This window comes from Ceratotherium simum, chromosome 23, assembly GCF_057802395.1.
Source record: "Ceratotherium simum simum isolate JZ-2026a chromosome 23, ASM5780239v1, whole genome shotgun sequence".
NCBI lineage: Eukaryota > Metazoa > Chordata > Mammalia > Perissodactyla > Rhinocerotidae > Ceratotherium > Ceratotherium simum.
This window is the reverse complement of record NC_141922.1, coordinates 26,570,514-26,588,906: the sequence shown is the minus strand read 5'-3', so window position 1 is coordinate 26,588,906 and position 18,393 is coordinate 26,570,514. Positions and strand designations below refer to the sequence as shown.

The following is an 18,393-nucleotide window of genomic DNA, read 5'->3' as shown; positions in this document are numbered from 1 at the left end:
AATAAATTCCATTACATGGAAAAAGGAACTTTGCAGATGTTACTAATCACTTGACTTAAGATTATCCGAGTGGATACAGTGTAATCACATGAGCCCATGAAACCAGAAGACTAAGAGGATGTCAGAGAAGTTAGAAACACAAGGAGACTTTAATCTGTGATTACTGGCTTGAAGATGGAGGGGCGATGTGGAAAGTTTAAGAAGGCAATAATTAGGCAATAATTAGTGAATTTAGAAGTGGATCTCAAGCATAGAAGATGACTGTAGCCCGAGTTGATACCTTGATTTTAGCTTAGTGATTCTCTGAGCAGATCTATCTGCTACATGCTAGGCTTCTGATCTTCAGAAATTTTGAGAAAATAAATTTTACTGCTTAAAGGGCTGGTAACTTGTTATACAAAGATAGAATGCTAACTATATATATTATATGCATAATTATGTATATTACTTATAATTATGTATATTATATACATTGTATATAATTATGTATATATGCATATATATGTAATACATACATAATAACTAACATGTCCTTTTCTGTTGTCTTTTACTCCTTCCATTCTGCTACGGTCTGAATGTGTCCCCTCAAAATTCGTATGTTGAAACCTAATCCCCAAAGGTGATGATATTAGGAGGTGGGGCCTTTGGGACGTGCCTAGGTCATGAGGGTGGAGCCCTCATGAATAGGATCGGTGCTCTCATAAAAGAGGCTCCAGAGAGATCCCTAGCCCCTTCCACCATGTGAGGACATAGAGAGAAGGTGCTGGTTATGAACCAGGAAGCAGGCCGTAACCAGAAGATGACCATGGCACCTTCATCTTGGACTTCCCAGTCTCCAGAACTGTAAGAAATACATTTCTGTTGTTTGTTTATAAGCCACCCAGTATGTGGTATTTTCTTATAGCAGCTGGAACAGACTAAGACACTATCCTTGTGGATGTAGGCTTCCATCTTTTATCATTTCCCATTAGTTTTGAGGAATTAAAGTGCATATCTGTTAGAAATGAAATCTCTCAGATTCTGTCTGTCAGAGAATACTTTTATTTCACCTTCAGTTTTGAAGAATATTTTCTTTGGGCATATAATCCTAGGTTGAATTTTACTTTCCTTCAGCATTTGAAAGATATCTCTCTACTGTCTTTTTAATTTGCCATGAGAAGTCAGCTGTCATTTGTATCATTATTCCCTTTGTGGAATATAACATTTCTTTTTGCTGCTTTTAAGAACTTTCCCTTAACTTTGATGTTTTTAACATTAATCTACAATATGCCTAGCTATACTTTTCTTTTTATCTTCCTTGAAGTTCACTAAGTTTCTTGGATCTGTGGTTAGTCTTTCACTAATTTTTACAAAATTGTCATACATTGCATCTTCAAACATTTCTTCTCTCCTATTCTCTTTCTTCTCTTCCTTGGAGACTCCAATTATACATACATTAAACAACTTGATTTTGTCCCACACATCTCTGACCTTCTTTTTCTGTTTCATTTGTTCACTTTTAATTTTGTACTTAAGTTTAGTTTCTACTGACCTATCTTCAAGTTTACTGATCCTTTCTTCTGCTAATTCTATCATATTGCTAGATACATCAAATTGATCCTTTATTTCTGATAATATATATATTTTTCATTTCTCACATTTCCATTTTATTATCTTCTTGAAATAATTTCTGTCTGTGGAAATTCTCCATTTGTTTGTGTATATTCTCAACCTCTTCCACTAAGTCATTTGACACATTTATATAGTTTTTTTGTTTTTTGCTGAGGAAGATTGGCCCTGAGCTAACATCTGCGCCAATTTTCCTCTATTTTGTATGCGGAATGCCGCCACAGCATGGCTTGATGAGTGGTGTAGGTCCGCGCCTGGGATCCAAACCCACGAACCCATGCCACCGAAGCAGAGTGCACGAACTTAACCACTACACCACCGGGCCAGCCCCTATCATAGTCTTTTAGTGATCCTATTTGATCATTAGACTATCAGGACCATATCTTGGTCTGCTTCTCTTGACCTTAGGTCACATTTTCTTCCTTTTCTGCACGTCTCACAGTTTCTTAAAATTTTATTCTCAACATTGTTTATAAAAGCTAAGCAGAGGGGCTGGCCTGGTGGTGCAGTAGTTAAGTGCGCACTCCGCTTTGGCGGCCTGGGGTTCGCAGGTTCAGATCCCAGGCACGCTCTGACGCACTGCTTGTCAGGCCATGCTGTGGCAGCGTCCCGTGTAAAGTAGAGGAAAATGGGCACGGATGTTAGCCCAGGGCCAGTCTTCCTCAGCAAAAAGAGGAGGATTGGCATCAGATGTCAGCTCAGGGCTGATCTTCCTCACGAAAAAAAAAAAAGCTAAGTAGTGACTGAAGTAAATGATATTTATCCCCAGAGAAGGAAACATCCCTTCTTTTGACAGGCTGCTAGAGAGTGACCGAGTCAATGGAATCTAGAGTTCAGCTGGGCCTGAGACTTGTTGCAAATTCAGTCAGAAGCAAGTCAACACTGGCTTCAAATGTTTTGGTGGCAGGATCTGGGCCTGCTCTTCACTGGGGCTTGGGGTCTGAGCACAAGACAGGCGTTGGTGATCTTTACACTGTCTATAAGAATAAAACATCCATATTTGGGTGGTGAACATGAGAACATGATGTAATCCATGCAGAAATAGAAGTATAATGATGTATACCTGAAATTTATACAATGTTATAAACCAATGTTACTTCAATAAATAAAAAATTTTTTAAAAAAAGAATAAAGCATTCACCTTCATAAAGAATGTTATAGTTCATCCTACTTTAGAGTTAGGATGCCAGCTTTTATGTGCCTTGGAAATTCTCTTTGCTCTCAAGCCCCATCCTTCCACCCTAGGCTTTTCGCTGTCATGCAATCTCTCTCCGCTCTGTTGTTCAGCATCAAACCTTTGACCTATAGTTTCTTAAGTGGATTCTTCCTAGTTCTCTTATACAATACACTTCAACAGGCTGCTACCTTTTACTTGGTGTGGAAAACAGATTTTAAGGCAACACCTATGCCCTCCACCTCCTGTTGTTCATAACTTTGTATAATTCCTCCTGATTCAGTGTGGACAGGACCTGTACTTTCTTCTAACCAATGGATGTGGCAAATGTAACAAGATGTGCATGATTATGTGCACGTGATTACATAAGAATATAGCACCTATCTCTGGAGTCAGATCCTCTCTTTCCTTACCCTCCATCCCTTCCCCTCTCCCCTCCACTTGCCCTGGATGACTTTTGATAAACCATCTGCTATTAATCCTACAGGCACACGGGAATGAAATGTCAGCGACTGGAGGAAGGTTGGAAGTAGATTCTCAGTCAAACCACCGATGAGATCCCAGAACTGGGGTACATCTTAATTGCAGGCTTGTGTGGCCCTCCATAGAGGGCTGACATAGGCCATTCCTGGATTCTTGAACCACAGAAACCATAAGATAATAAATATATGTTGTTTTAAGCCACCAAGTTTGAAGTAGTTTGTTATGCAGCATAGTCACTCTTGGAAGCCCAGTGTGTTTTAAGGGTGACCTTCCTTAGTTCTCTTGCCCTCTCCTCAGCTTTCCATGTTTTACCTCCATGCGATTGATAAAGACTTGTAAGAAGTTGTTGGACAGGTGAAGACTTGCTGTGTCGCTTAGGGTCCCCAAAATTTAAATTTAAGATTTTAGGAAATCATGCCAGCTGAAACATGACTGATAAACAATATTTAGAAATTTGGTAAGAAGTTATTCCTTCTCATTCTCTTTGGTATATCCCTCTTCCTTCTGCAAGTTTACCAAAGTTGAAAGCAGTATTGGGCTCTCCTCTACTAGGCAGAATTTACTACATTCTGGAATTTAATTCATTTAGCATTGCTACCATATCTGACAGATCAGCTACAATAAGAGTAATGCTTTGTTGAGCTAGTGTCATTCTATAGTAATTCTTCAAGATTTATGATTGGGACTACCACTCTTTGATCCTTAGGTCTTTAGTGGGATCACTAATATCTGATGCCCCTCTATTAAGCATATTATTTTTGATTTACTATCTTGGCCAGGGTAGAAGGACAGTTTCCCAGGCTTTGATTTGGCTTTCAACACTATGATAGCACTTAGTCCATAAGCCAAGATTCAAATGTCAGAGTTACTCCAACTGTCCAATATGTTAATCTCAATTATACCCTCAGGGACTGGGGAAATGACCATGGGTGGATCTATGGCTCAATGGGCCCACTACATGCTAAACTTTAACCTGGTATCCATTTATCACCTGGCCATTTCAAGGAATTATTCTTTCAGGAGATTCAGCAGGTATCAGTGTCAAACCAAACTGTGTCCAGTAGTCCTCAAAATGTCTGGATATTCTCCTTTCCTCAGTGTATTTTTGTGTGTGTGTGTGTGTGAGGAGATCAGTCCTGTGCTAACATCTGCCAACCCTCCTCTTTTTTTGCTGAGGAAGACTGGCCCTGGGCTAACATCCATGCCCATCTTCCACCACTTTATATGGGATGCCACCACAGCATGACTTAACAAGCAGTGCATCAGTGCATGCCTGGGATCTGAACCTGCGAACCCCAGGCCGCCGCAGCAGAGCGCGTGCATTTAACCACTTGCACCACCGGTGCGGCCCCTCCTCGGTGACCTTTCACCTGAGTAAATGGCGGTAGGTTTCTTTGGTGAAAGACTGGTGAAATTGTTATGGTATATACTTTTCATAGGGTTGCAGGTTTCTTCCTATTAAATGCCTAGCTACCACCTCCATCAAAGGACTCCAGATGAGAAAATAGGCTGAAGTCTGGGTACTAAGCAAGGCATCATGACTTTTTCTTTGGAAGACTGCCCTTAGCTTCTTCCTTCTCCATTCTTGTTGCCTTCTTGTATACATTCATGCATAGCAGAACCCTTGTTGTTGACTTGTCTATTAGGATGTCATGTTCTATTAGTCATCTCCAAAACTGCCTGCAGGTCAAGCCCTCTTTCTTCCTCTTCTAACCTGGCCTGATATTTTGGCAATTTTTGCACACTGGCTTCTGATGTTTAAGTGCCACAGTTAATTAAGTGCATCAATTACTTTGGGGCCACATCAGCACGTGAGTAATAATGAGGCCTGCTTTATGACTACCCCTGCCACCATCAGCCCTGTTATGTACTGAAATTTCCACGAAATACGTACCATGCAGTATTAAGGATATATTTATACCCCCCCAAAAAATTCATTGTTTACCTGAAATTCAAATTTAACTGGAGTCCTATCATTTTTCTGGAAGCCATAAATGGAGAGCCACCACCAAATATTTTATTGATGCCCATGTCACTCTCACCAGCTTATTCCTGATGACCTTGATAAGTGATGTCATTTTGGCCATCCAAGGAACATGTTCCTGTGGCATGTCTGAGGGCCTCACATAACCTATCCAGTCAGCAGGCCTTCCTCCCTGAGCTGTTTGATATCATCCTAACCATCTGTAAGGGCAACTCAGGGATTATTTACACTTGGCTTAACTTTGGCCATTATTTTCTCCAGGTTTCTGAGAGCCACCCTAGTAGAAAGTGTGCCCCATCCCTTGAGGTCCTTGCCAAGCTGTTAATTCCTGTTCCAAGAAAATACCTCATGACAATTAATTCTTTCTTATTCAGTCTTGTGTTCCATTCCTCTTGAACTCTCAAATAGACTCTCAGGGACGCTCTCTGGCTCATAATGGGATACGCTGACTAGATCTTGCATTTTCTTTGAGGTGTAATTACTTTGCACCCTCATCAGGTTCACCATATCCGCAGGCAGCTTATGATGGTATAACCCTTGTTTTGAGTCTGGTAGTTAGGAAAGTAGCTCCTGAGAGGATCACCCGTTACCTTGTAAAGGTCTGAAGTGTCTTCCTGCATGGGGAAATGCTACATCATCCTACAGAGAGACGGGTCACCTCTTCATCTCTGAGTGGTCTGCAGACCCAAAATCCTCAGGAGCCTGTGCAGAGACAGCCTATCACCCATTTCAGTGTCCCAGGTTTTGCGAATAATGCCTGACTTTAGCATACCAACGAGACTTGACAAAATGTAAACATTTCTGGAGCTCTCTGACCATGATTTTCAGATCCTGAGTTTTATGCTCATCTGAGTGGTTCTTCCACTGTGGGAGATAAGGGCCTTTTTACATGCTACTGAAGAGGATCTTAGGCCCTTATGTTGATCCTTTAACTGTTAACCGCCTTCAGTTTCTTCTTAATCATCCCACTGCAGGATGTTAATGTAACTTATTAGTAAACAGGCAATTTTACTATCCTTGTAGGCATTAATTCCCCTTTAACTTTCTAATGCCTAGATCATCTCCCCTACCAGTCAAGGCATCTCCCACCACTGGGATGTTTTCCCAGGTTCCCACCGATAAAATCTTCCAGAAATAGGCCTGCTACCTTGTGCATGGTGCTTCATGTTCCCCTCAGGATGGAGTCTTCCCTGCCAGGTGGATGATAAGGGACAGCCTTAAAACTTCATTTTACTGCTTGTTTTCTCAGACCACTCACAGTACCACTTGTATTAGTTCAGATCCTTCAAGAAACACACTCCAAAAGTAGATTAGATATATGCACGTTTTTTGGGGGAAACACCTGTGAAGGATAAAAGATGAGAAAGGGAAAAGCAGACCCTAACATCCTGGAGCTGGCCTGATACTATCAGCCAGAACTTAGTGTTGCTATAAACTGGCCTGGCAGTCAGAAATAGGCTAGGGTGTTCCCCTACCGAAATGAAAAATTTCAAAGAACATCAATATCAATCATGTCCACTCTGCAACTCTGATCGATCAACATAAAAACAAGATGCCTCCATGTATTAGTCTGCTCAGGCTGCCATGACATAATGCCACAGACTGGATGGCTTAAACAACAGAAATTTGTTCTCACATTTCTGGAATCTAGAAATCCCAGATAGAGGTGCTGGTAGATTTGGTTTCTGGTGAGAACTCTCTTCCTGGCCTATAGACAGTGCCTTTTCACATGGCCTTTTCTCTGTGCACACTGGAGAGAGCTCTGTGATGTATTCTCTCTTAATATGACAGCACCAGTCCTATCAGATTAGAACCCAACCCTTATGACCCCATTTAGCCATAATTACCTCCCTAAAGGACCTATCTTTAAATACAGTAACATTTGAAGTTGGGGCTTCAATATGAGATTTTTGGGGGAACACAACGAAGTCTATAACATTCCATAAAAAGTCCATAAAGGACTTATGTGATGTCCATAAACATACACATGAAAATTGTGCAAGCCACAAATTACCAAACATCCCTGTGCCATAATAAGAAATATATATTTGGTCTCTGGCCCCAATTCCTGATCATATTTGGTCTCTGACCCTGTTTCCTGACGTGTAGCTCCTAAAACCCTGGGAATCTCTATCTCTTTGTATGCTAATGAGATGACAGGTGGCAGAGGGTTCCTGGATAGGATGGGGGGCTTGTTACCAGGGGAATTAACCATGTGATTAGAGGGTTGGAATTTTCATTATTGCCCCCCTAGGTTTAGTTAATCACCAATGACCCATAATGTAATCAATCATGCCTACTCAATGAAGCCTCTATTATAAAACCTTATCTGAAGGGATTTGTAGAGCTTCCAGGTTGGTGAACACATGCAAAAGATGGCACATCTGGAAAGGGCATAGAAGCTCTGCGTTTCTTCCCCTACACCTTACACTATACGTCTCTTCCATCTAGCTGATCCTGAGTTGTATTCTTTTCTGATAAACTGGTAATCTAGTAAGCAAACTGTTTTCCTGAGTTCTGTCAGCTATTCTAGCAAATATTGAACCTGAGGAGAGGGTTGGTGGAATGTCTGATTTATAGCCAGTTGGCCAGAAACACAGGTGACAACCTAGACTTATGATTGGTGTCGAAAGTCAGGCAGAGCAGTCTTGTGGGATTGAGCCCTTAACCTCTGAGGTCTGCACTAACCTGGGTAGTGTGAGAATTAAGTTAAGTTGTAGGACACCCATTTGGTGTCTGGAGAGTTGGAGAACTGATTGGTGTGGGGAAAATGCCCACACATCTGGTGTCAGAAGTGTTGTGGAGTGAGTGTAGAAGAAACAGCTTTTGTTTCTTTCAATCCCTGTCTATCAGCTAATTTAAGTGACTATTGGTTCTTTATCAATTGTAGCTTTATCCTCTCACAGTATGCCCTTCCTATAGATAGAATTTATTAAAATATACAGCCATAAAATTACCCCTACTTCCTGATAACATCCAATACAGAGCTAAGCCACACTTAGTTACATCCTCCTTAAATCACCTAACACAAGTCAAAATCCTATAAGTTCTTTCTACTATGCTATAACTGAGACACTCCACAGTTTCTATGGTGTGCATTTTCTTTCTCTGGAATGAGTAATAACCCAAATTTTCAACACGAGATGTGTTCCTGGTGGTTTTTGACTATAGGATTTTGACAAGTGCGAGAGAATAGGAGTAGGCTGGGAAAGTTTTTGGTCCACAATGCATGTCTGATACTTGTTAGAGGAGAGAGGGAAGGAACAAGAATCAGCTAGCAAGAGACTCTGAATCCAGTACAGTTCTGAGGAAACCTGATCTAGGCAAATGGCCTAAGCAAAGATTGCCCATTAGAGGAGTCTTTTTTTTTTTTGTAAGGAAGATTGGCCCCTGAGTTAACATCTGTGCTAATCTTTCTCTATTTTGTATGTGGGACAACTAACATCTGTGCCAATCTTCCTCTATTTTGTATGTGGGACAACTAACATCTGTGCCAATCTTCCTCTATTTTGTATGTGGGACAACTAACATCTGTGCCAATCTTCCTCTATTTTGTATGTGGGACAACTGACATCTGTGCCAATCTTCCTCTATTTTGTATATGGGACGCCTCCGCAGCATGGCTTGATGAGCAGTGTGTAGGTCCACACCCGGGATCCAAACCCACAAACCCCAGGCCACTGAAGCAGAGTGCACGAACTTAACCACTTGCCACGAGGCCGGCCCCTAGAGGAGTTTTTCCTTTGGCAGGATGTGTCTCAGTCTTTGGTTGGAAGCAGTCTAGGGGAAATGCAGCCACAGTGTGAATGTTGAAGTAAATCTAAATGTAAGGCAGCTGATGATCATCATTCCACTATATTCCTCACAAAAATTTCTCTTGAAGGGAGATCTGACTGATGCACCTCCGTGGACAATTATGGAGAGAAAAGAGACAGGTAACAGTGATATGAGTTACAAGGCCAAAATTTTTTCACCGATGAAAGATAGTACAGTTTGAGACCATTAATACAAGTAATGGATGCAAGGGTAATTTTGAAATATATGATTGTTAGAACTTCACATCTAATTGAATATTGGGGTTTAAAAAACAGGAATAATTAATGAATAAAAATCTCGAATTTTGAGTAGCTGGGAGAATGGTAAATTCAAAGCAATAATAAAGTTAGGATAAGAACAGTTTGTAGGAGGATATGATGAGTTTATTTTGAGATTCTGGAGGGATTTATAAGTCAAAATTACAGCAGAACATTAAAATGTATAACTGAGATTCACAAGAGGTGGGATAAGATTTTTAAAGAAAAATAAAAGAGAAAAGGAAGATTTGGTATACGAGATTATAGTTGAAATGACGGGAGGTTAAATAACTAAGATAGCCAGTATAGGAAAAAAATATTACAAGGATTAGGGAAGAGAATGGAAAAACAGCAAAAGTAAAAATGAAGCAAGAGGAAGAGGTATTGATGGAAACCAAGAAGGAGTCCAAGAAGTTTGGAGAACAAGGGCTAATTCAGAATCCTACAATGACAGAGAATGTGTATAAAAATGAGGTGAAAGAAACAAGGGTCAAATTCTTCAGGAAATCAAGAACAAATTATAACTTACTGATCAGAGAATCATTGGTATTCACTGATCCGCGTCAGCAGGGAGACCAAAGCAGAGGATGACACATTTTAGGGACAGAAAGTGTTGTCTGAAGTTCAGTCAGAACCCGTTTGGATTAGGAATAGAAATTCCTGGATTGTCCTCATAATAGCTAAATCAAAGTTGGTGGTGAATAAGTTGAGTGGGGCAGCAAATGAGTCATAGAAATCAAAATTTGAGAACCACTAGTAATATCCATTTTCTAAAGAAGTTTGGTAGTAAATAACAAGCTAGAGATAGGATAGGCAAATAAACAATAAAATAATTAATAGGGTTAATAAGAAAACGTAAGGAAAAAGAAGTGTGAAGCCATCCCGTGGAGAGAAACGCGAGATAGAAAATCTGATAAATAACTAACCAATCAAGAACTCCAAGATGGCAGGAAAGTAGGGAAGGAAGAGTATATATTTATAGTTATTCTTACAATAGAGATGGGCCAATTCTTCTTTTGAAGGACGATATAGAAGGGAAAGAACAAAACTTGGTGAAGATAGGTAAACTTTTAAAAGGATAGAGAATTGAGATAACTCGTCTTCTTTACCAAATCGCCAATATATCACTAACTAAAATGAGAGATGTGCTTAATCTTTCTCACTTTTGGCAGTTTTTCTTCAGGCTGGGTAGGTAAGTTAAGGAATTGGAAACAAAAAAAAAGCGGCATTTGCATGTGGTCAATATGGAAAAGTATGCCAGACTTGTGCTTATATCTCATACAAGTGTGTTACAACACGAAATCTATCTGTAGGGAGGCTGATAACTTGAGTATCTATTTCACTTTCAAGTCTCTTTATTAGGGGACAGGAAGACAGAAAATTTTTTGGGAGCCAATCTCTAGCATTTGTCATTTTAGCATTCATAATATGTCTCCAGTCACAGACTGGTGTTTAAATGTTATAGGAATCATCAACGAAGGCCACAATTTACCATTTTTAATATAGTGAAAGAAATTTATTGTATTCTGTTTATTTTATAGGCTAAAGAGTAGTAATTTATTAAGGTAGTTACATTTTGGATAAATGCTGTGTGTATACTTGTCAATGCTATAGACTAAAGATAAAGATAGGGATATGTATAGAGCCACATTTTCAAATACTAGTAATTTGGCTTTATATTTAGGCTGATATTTTAGAGTCCTGGAAATCAGATGTTTTTATGATGATTTTTACATGAAACGAATTTTTAGAACTAAAGAAAACATTTTCAACGGCTTTGGTCTAAAGAATCTGTGTTGTCTAATAAAGATCACCCTTTACTGAAATAAACATGATTTGGAAATAAATGATGTTAGGTAAGGTGACAACTGAAACAGTCACTTTAGAGATGGCAATAAGAACATGGATAAAAACTTGAATAAGACTCAGTAGTAGAACTGTTCTCAAAGGTGTATACTTGGGGTTTTACAAAAGCTGGGTATTTAAATATGATGAATAAGTAAGCATAAGTCTGCTTTGCTTGATTCTATTTTTTTCTTTTTTTTTCTTCTTCTTTTTCTTTTTTTTTTTTTTTGCTGAGGAAGATTGGCCCTGGGCTAACATCCATGCCCATCTTCCACTATTTTATATGTGGGACGCCTGCCACAGCGTGGCTTGATAAGCGGTACGTAGGTCCGTGTCTGGGATCCAAACCTGAGAACCCCGGGCTGCTGAAGTGGAGCACCTGAACTTAACCACTACGCCATCAGGCTGGCCCCGATTCTATTTTTTAATATAACTAATTTTGGTATTACTTATGGAAGAAATTAATTTGATTTGAGTTGACATGAACAGTTTTATAATGAGGAATTAATATTCACTTCATTGTACCCTTTATTCATTTAAACTCTTTAGGTGATTATTTTATTAGAAAACATAATTTTCTAAAAAAAACCTCTTTGCTTAAATTTGAAACACGTTTCAGACAAGTCTATACTGAGGTAGAAATCTAAATATGTTTTACAAAGATTTTATGTAATGTTTTGGGAAGGAAATGTTTAAGGAAATGGTAAAGGCTGAATTTAGATATTACATGGCCCAAATCTTCTTCAGTCTGTCCTGGTCTGTAGCAATGGAATCATATACAACATTTATCACAATCAGGACCATCAGTCTTCTGATCTTCCAAAATGTCACTTTTCTTCTAAAAATTCCAAAATCGTAGAAAAATCAGGTTACATTTGCCAGGAAAAAAATATCTAACCTACGAACCACTGAACAGGAACTAATCAAAAATAATTTTAAACATAATGATATTTATACTAAAAAAGAAGAATATGCTATTTTTCAAAAGGAAAAAAAATTCATTTTTATAACAGAAGGAAATGCGAAACCTAGCTTACAAACCTAAAAGAAACTTTAAAAATGGCAAATGTTCACAGTTCAAGATTCGTCTATTACCGTAATACTTTTTATATTTTATCTTCAGTTTAGGATAAATTTAAGTGTTAATTGCTTATTGACAAGCTATATAAAATTTCTTGAGAGCAAAAAATGATTGTATATTACTTTGTGAGAAAGAGTTTCATCTACCAAAATAATAATTGCTTTCATTGTATATTTAAATAGTGGCTTTTTTAAAAAATAATTTTTCTGTGAATCTTATCCTTTTACGTGATAAAACTTTAAAATTTCTAAATAGAGATAACCTTGAAAATATTGAAATTATTCAGAATCATCCTTCTTAGGAAATTATAATTGCAGAATTACCATTTATATTGTGTTATACCAGCATTTCTTATTTTCACATATACAGAGACTATTCATTACAACACTGATTGGTAAACTACAAATCTGACAGTTCTTCCTAAGATTATGTTCCATTCCTTGTATACATATAAATAAAAAAAAATTATAAGAAAGAAGTGAAAATAGATAAAATACTTATGATTGTAGAAATATATAAAGTGTGAGCACTAAAATAAGTTTCTGGGGAGCCAGCCCTGATGGCCCAGTGGTTAAAGTTCTGTGCTCTCCCTGCTTTGGCAGCCCGAGTTCAGTTCTAGGTTGTGGAACCACACTACTTTCTGCCATGCTGTGGCAGCAGCTCACATAAAAGACCGAGAAGGACTTACAACTACAATGTACAACTATGTACTGGGGCTTTGAGGAGAAAAAAAAAAAAAAAAAGGAAGATTGGCAGTGGATGTTAGCTCAGGGCACTCTTTCCCAGCAAAAAAAAAAAAAAAATTTTCATGTCATATTCAGGGTTAAATTATGTCTAGAAAGAAAAATAAAACTTCTGCTAGTTCTATAGCTCCTCGTCTATTGAAGATTTTAAAAGAGGCTTTGAATTCCTAAATAATGTCTGGAAATACTTAGTATCCTATTATCTGTGGTTATTGAAATCATTAAAGTGGTGTCTTCTTCCTCATGGCTGTGCATCTTCCTTTTTCTGTGTGTTATTCCTGAAAATATTTCTTCTGTTGGTTTGAGTAACTCCTTCTGTTTTAGTTTGGCAGCATTTCTCAGGATGTCTAGGCAGACATTTCAGTTCCGTTGGCTGGAAACTTTCCAGGACACAGTATGGTTTTTTCTTTTAATTTTTAATTGAATATCAAAATTGTTTCTGCTTATATATTCACCTAATAGTAGTGAAAATGTCATATAGCAGGGAATTTAAAATGAAGCTTTAAAAGTACCAAATATCTATCTAGTGTCATGACAGATTTATACAAAAAGATTTGTGTGCTGAGAGAAAAACAAAAGGAGGTAGGTAAGCCCTGCATGGATCAAGATAAAAAACTTATAATGCTAAATATTCAAAACATGTAAGATTGCTTATATGGAAAACACACAATCTATAAATGATTTGACTTGCTACTCAGGTTCTAAAAGGCTTTTTTTGACTATAATCCATCTAATAATTATGTTAGAGGGAAATGATGAGAAAGATCAACAACCTTAAAATTGTAGATTATACACAATTAATAGATTACCTAACAAGATTTTCCTTTGTGTTTCTCTCTGACTTCACGTACATTAAGTAGAATTTGTGTTGGGAAATTATAGAACCCTTTGTTTGCTTAAATCAATTATGTAATTGATTATACTCTTCTCTCATATATTTATATAAAACAATAATTTAGCTATTTCCGTGTAATTTGAATATTAAATACTTGATATTGATGGATTTTCCATAAAAACTGTTCTGCCTTAGATAGGATGTTACTTGCTGGAAATGTGGTATAAATGAAAAGAATGGACATTTTAAAAATAAACCATGTTGTATTTTTAATGCTTTTACTAGCTAAAAAAAGAATGACTCAATATGAAATAACTACTTTGTCCAGATCATCAAAAAGAGTCCATAGTACCTTCTTGACAACATGAAACATATGTGGTTACTATTTCTAGCTGTGACAAGTAGCTGACTACATAATGAGATAAAATTACATGAAATCTCTCTCCCACTGGTCTGTATGGGGCTTGAAATTGACTTATTCAGAATATATAAACTCTTAACTGTTGTCAGGAAATCTAAGGAAAAAGGATGCAATGATAATCAGAAAAAAGGAGTCTCTTCCCAGAATATCCTTATAGACTAACTCCCTTAAGTAAAGACCTCTTTTGTCCCTTTAAAGAATACAATTTATTTGTTCAGGGCATGTATATTAATGCTGTAACACAGAATCATCTCTGTTCTGTAGCAAAACACACAGTTGGCAGAAATTGATATAAAAATAATTGATGCTTAATCAGTGGTATAATAGTGGTTATAATATAAATAATATTTCAAAATATATGAAATAAGGAATTGATTATTTCACATACTAAAATTTCAAAATTTGCTCATGCTCAGATGCCTCAAAGGCTGGGGTGTTGAAGCATGTTTCTTATCTAAATATTGAACTTGACCAACAACTTCTATGAGGAAATCAAATATTTAAATAATATTCGTGAATTTGGGGTTTCTTCCAAAGCATTGTAGTTTGTCTAATATCTATTTTTTTAATTTTTAATTGAGGTAAAACCACACAATTTAAATTCACCATCTTGACCATTTCTAAGTGTATAGTATCTCAATAGAGTTAAATATATCCACACTGTAGCACAACCAATTTCCAAAACTTCTACATGTTGCAAAACTGAAACTCTATCCATTATACAATGATTCCTCTTTTCCCCAACCCCCCTAGTCTCTGATAAACACCATTCTACTTTCTGTTTCTATGAATTTGACTACTAAGATACCTAATATAAGTGGAATCATATGGTGTTTGTCTTTTTGTGACTGGGTTATTTCACTTAGCATAATGTCCTCGAAGTTCATCTGTGTCTAAGCACATGTCAGAATTCTCTTCCTTTATAAGGCTGAATAATATTCTGCTGTATGTATGTACCACATTTTGTTTATCCATTCATCTGTTGATGGACATTTGGGTTGCTTCCACCTCTCAGCTATTGTGAATAGTGTTGCAATGAACGTGGATGTGCAGGTATCTCTTCAAGGTCCTGCTTTCAACTCTTTTGGACATATACTCAGAAGTGGAATTGCTGGATCATATGTAACATCTAATTTTTAAACAAGCTTTACAAAAGCTGCTTAGCAATCGTGTCTCTTGTCACCGTCTTCCTATACTCATCTTGTTTCGGTATCTTGTGCTTCCCAAGCCCTTTTCCTTCTCCAGAGCCTGCGGTGTTTCTCATTATGCTTGCCAAAGCATTTTTCCCCTCACTCTGCCTTTTTCTCATATTTGGGTTCTTCACTTAAAAGCCATCTTTTCAGAGTCTTTTCTCCTCTATTTAAGAAGTTCTGAGGAGAGAAGTCAAGATGGCGGCGTAAGCAGACACTGAACTCACCTCCTCCCGCAGACACAGCCAATTTACAACTACTTGTGGAAAAATTACCCCTGAGACAGAACTGAAAACTGGATAAGAGGAACACCTGCAACAACGGACAATCCTAATTGAGATGGAAGAGGCCGAAACTCCCTTCTGGAGAGAAAAATGCCACCGTCACAAGCCCCCAGCTTCTCGGCCACCCAGGAACAGCCCACAGGTCCGCAGCCCTCCTTGGAGGAGCGGGGCCCTGAGCCAGGAGCGCCCCCGCTGGGGACTTTTTGTGGACCCAGCACAATCGAGAGAGTGGCATAATATCTGACTTTGCCTGCTACTAAAACATTGTGGAGTACCCCCAGAAAAGCTGGTTCACAAAGAAATTAAAACCGGCTCTTAAAGTGCCCACATGCCAACTCACCTGTTTCAGAAAGCAACCTAAAATCACCATAAAGAAAGGTGTACAGTGCTTTGGTGAAAGAGACTCACCTACTAGGCCTTGAGTGCATCTCAGTGAGGGGTGAGACCTCTCCAGGGACTGGGACATTGGCGGCGGCCATTGTTGTGGCCTGGTGTGGGCCTGCTGACACAGATGCCATTGGAGTTCTCCCTGAGGCCTGCTAGCCCAGGGTCTGCCCCACCCGCCAGGGTGGGCAGCCCACCCTAGAGACTAGCCCCACCCAACAACAAGCCCTCAGGCAACTTGTGGGCCTCCATAGATTGGTGACTGGATTCTCTGCAGCCTGGCAACAGAGCCGACTTCAGTGGGGCAGGGCAGGCATATGGAGCGGGTGGAGAGTGCGGGGCAGTGGCGGAGTGTGTGGGGCTCCTGCCGTGGAGAGACTGGGTGCGTTTCGGGTGGTCGGGGCTCGCACACAGGGTGGGACTGTGTTGACTGTGTGTGTGGACCTGTGGGCAGCAGGGCTTGTCAGCTGCAGAAGACTTATGTGGGTCTCAAAGACCCACATAGGGGGTTTGCCCCACCTTCTAAAGCCTGAAACAATCGGGTGCTCCCCTGCTTGAGGCCAGCCCCACCCAGCTGCAATCCTCAGAGAGCTGACAAGAGACCTAAAGGCTGGAGGCTTATAGCAATTGTAAGGCCCTGAGCCTAACAACCTGCCACGCTGGGGGCCTACTCACTTAAAAGAAATACTGCAACACAAATGTGGTATTAGAACTTGCAGCCAACTCTGCTGGGGCTCCCCAGAGCTGAAAAAGAGACTGAAGGGCCCACAACAACTACAAGCAGCTGAGCATTACAACAGCTGGCCAGGAGCATAACTTGGCCTCCCTGGGTGCCTACAGGGAGAACAAACAGGCCACAACAGAAGGACACACATAGCCCACATAGGGGTCACCCTGGAACAATGAGAACTGAGGGAAGCACACTGCAGGTCTCCTAAGGCATCACTTACATAAGGTCACCTATCCAAGAGCAGGAGATGTAGCTGACCTACCTAATACGTAGACACAAGCACAGGGAAAGAGGCAAAATGAGGACGCAAAGGAATACATTCCAAGTAAGGGAACAGGACAAAACCCCAGAAAAGGAACTAAGTGAAACAGAAATGAGCAACCTACCCGACAGAGAGTTCAAACTAAGAGTGTTAAGGATGCTCACTGATCTGGGGAGAAGAATAGATGAACTCAGTGAGAATGTCAACAAAGAAATGGAAGATATAAAAAAGAACCAATTAGAAATGAAGAATACAATACTGGAAATGAAAAATTCACTAGAGGGACTCAAAAGCAGAGTAGAGGATACAGAAGAATGGATCTGCAAGCTGGACGAAAGACTAGAAGAAATTACCCAAGGTGAACAGGTAAAAGAGAAAAGAATTAAAAAGAGTGAGGACAGTCTAAGGGACCTCTGGGACAAAATCAAGTGCACTAACATCTGTGTTATAGGTGTCCCAGAAGGAGAAGAGTGAGACAAAGGAACAGAGATTCTATTTCCAGAAATAATATTAAACTGATGAGAACAGATACTACACTTGATCTTAGCCAAAAGGCCAATCCAGCCATTTGTGACAACATGGATGGACATTGAGGGTATAATGCAAAGTGAAATAAGTCAGAGGGAGAAGGTCAAATACCGTATGATTTCCTTCATTAAGTAGTAGATAATAACAACAATAAACAAACACATAGGGACAGAGATTGGATTGGTGGTTACCAGAGAGGAAGGGGGGAGGGAGGAAGGTGAAAGGGATAATTCGGTACATGTGTGTGGTGATGGGTTGTAATTAGTATTTTGGTGGTGAACATGATGTAGTCCATGCAGAAATAGAAGTACAATGATGTACACCTGAAATTTTTACAATGTTATAAACCAATGTTACTCCAATAAACAAAAAATTAAAAAAAATAAAAATAAAAAATAAAAAATAAATAAAAAAAAAAAGAAATAATAGATGAAAACTTCCCTAACCTAAGGAAGGAAATAGACATCCAGGTACAGGAAGCACAAAGAGCACCAAACAAGATAAACCCAAAGAGGCCCACAACAAGACACATCATAATCAAAGTGTCCAGAATTAAAGATAAAGAGAGAATCCTAGAAGCAGCCAGAGAAAGAGAAGATACAGACAAAGGAAACCCCATAAGGCTATCAGCTGACTTCTCAGCAGAAACCTTACAGGCTAGAAGAGAGTGGCATGTTATATTTAAAGTGCTAAAAGGAAAAAACTTACAGCCAAGAATACTCTACCCAGCAAGGTTATCATTCAAAATGGAAGGAGAGATCAAAAATT

The 18,393-nt window shown here is 39.0% G+C and overlaps 1 pseudogene; it reads right to left on the bottom strand.

The window, feature by feature from the left end:
• Positions 1 to 17,542: 17,542 nt before the first annotated feature.
• Positions 17,543 to 17,665, bottom strand: LOC147913992 (U2 spliceosomal RNA; annotated as a pseudogene).
• Positions 17,666 to 18,393: the final 728 nt, after the last annotated feature.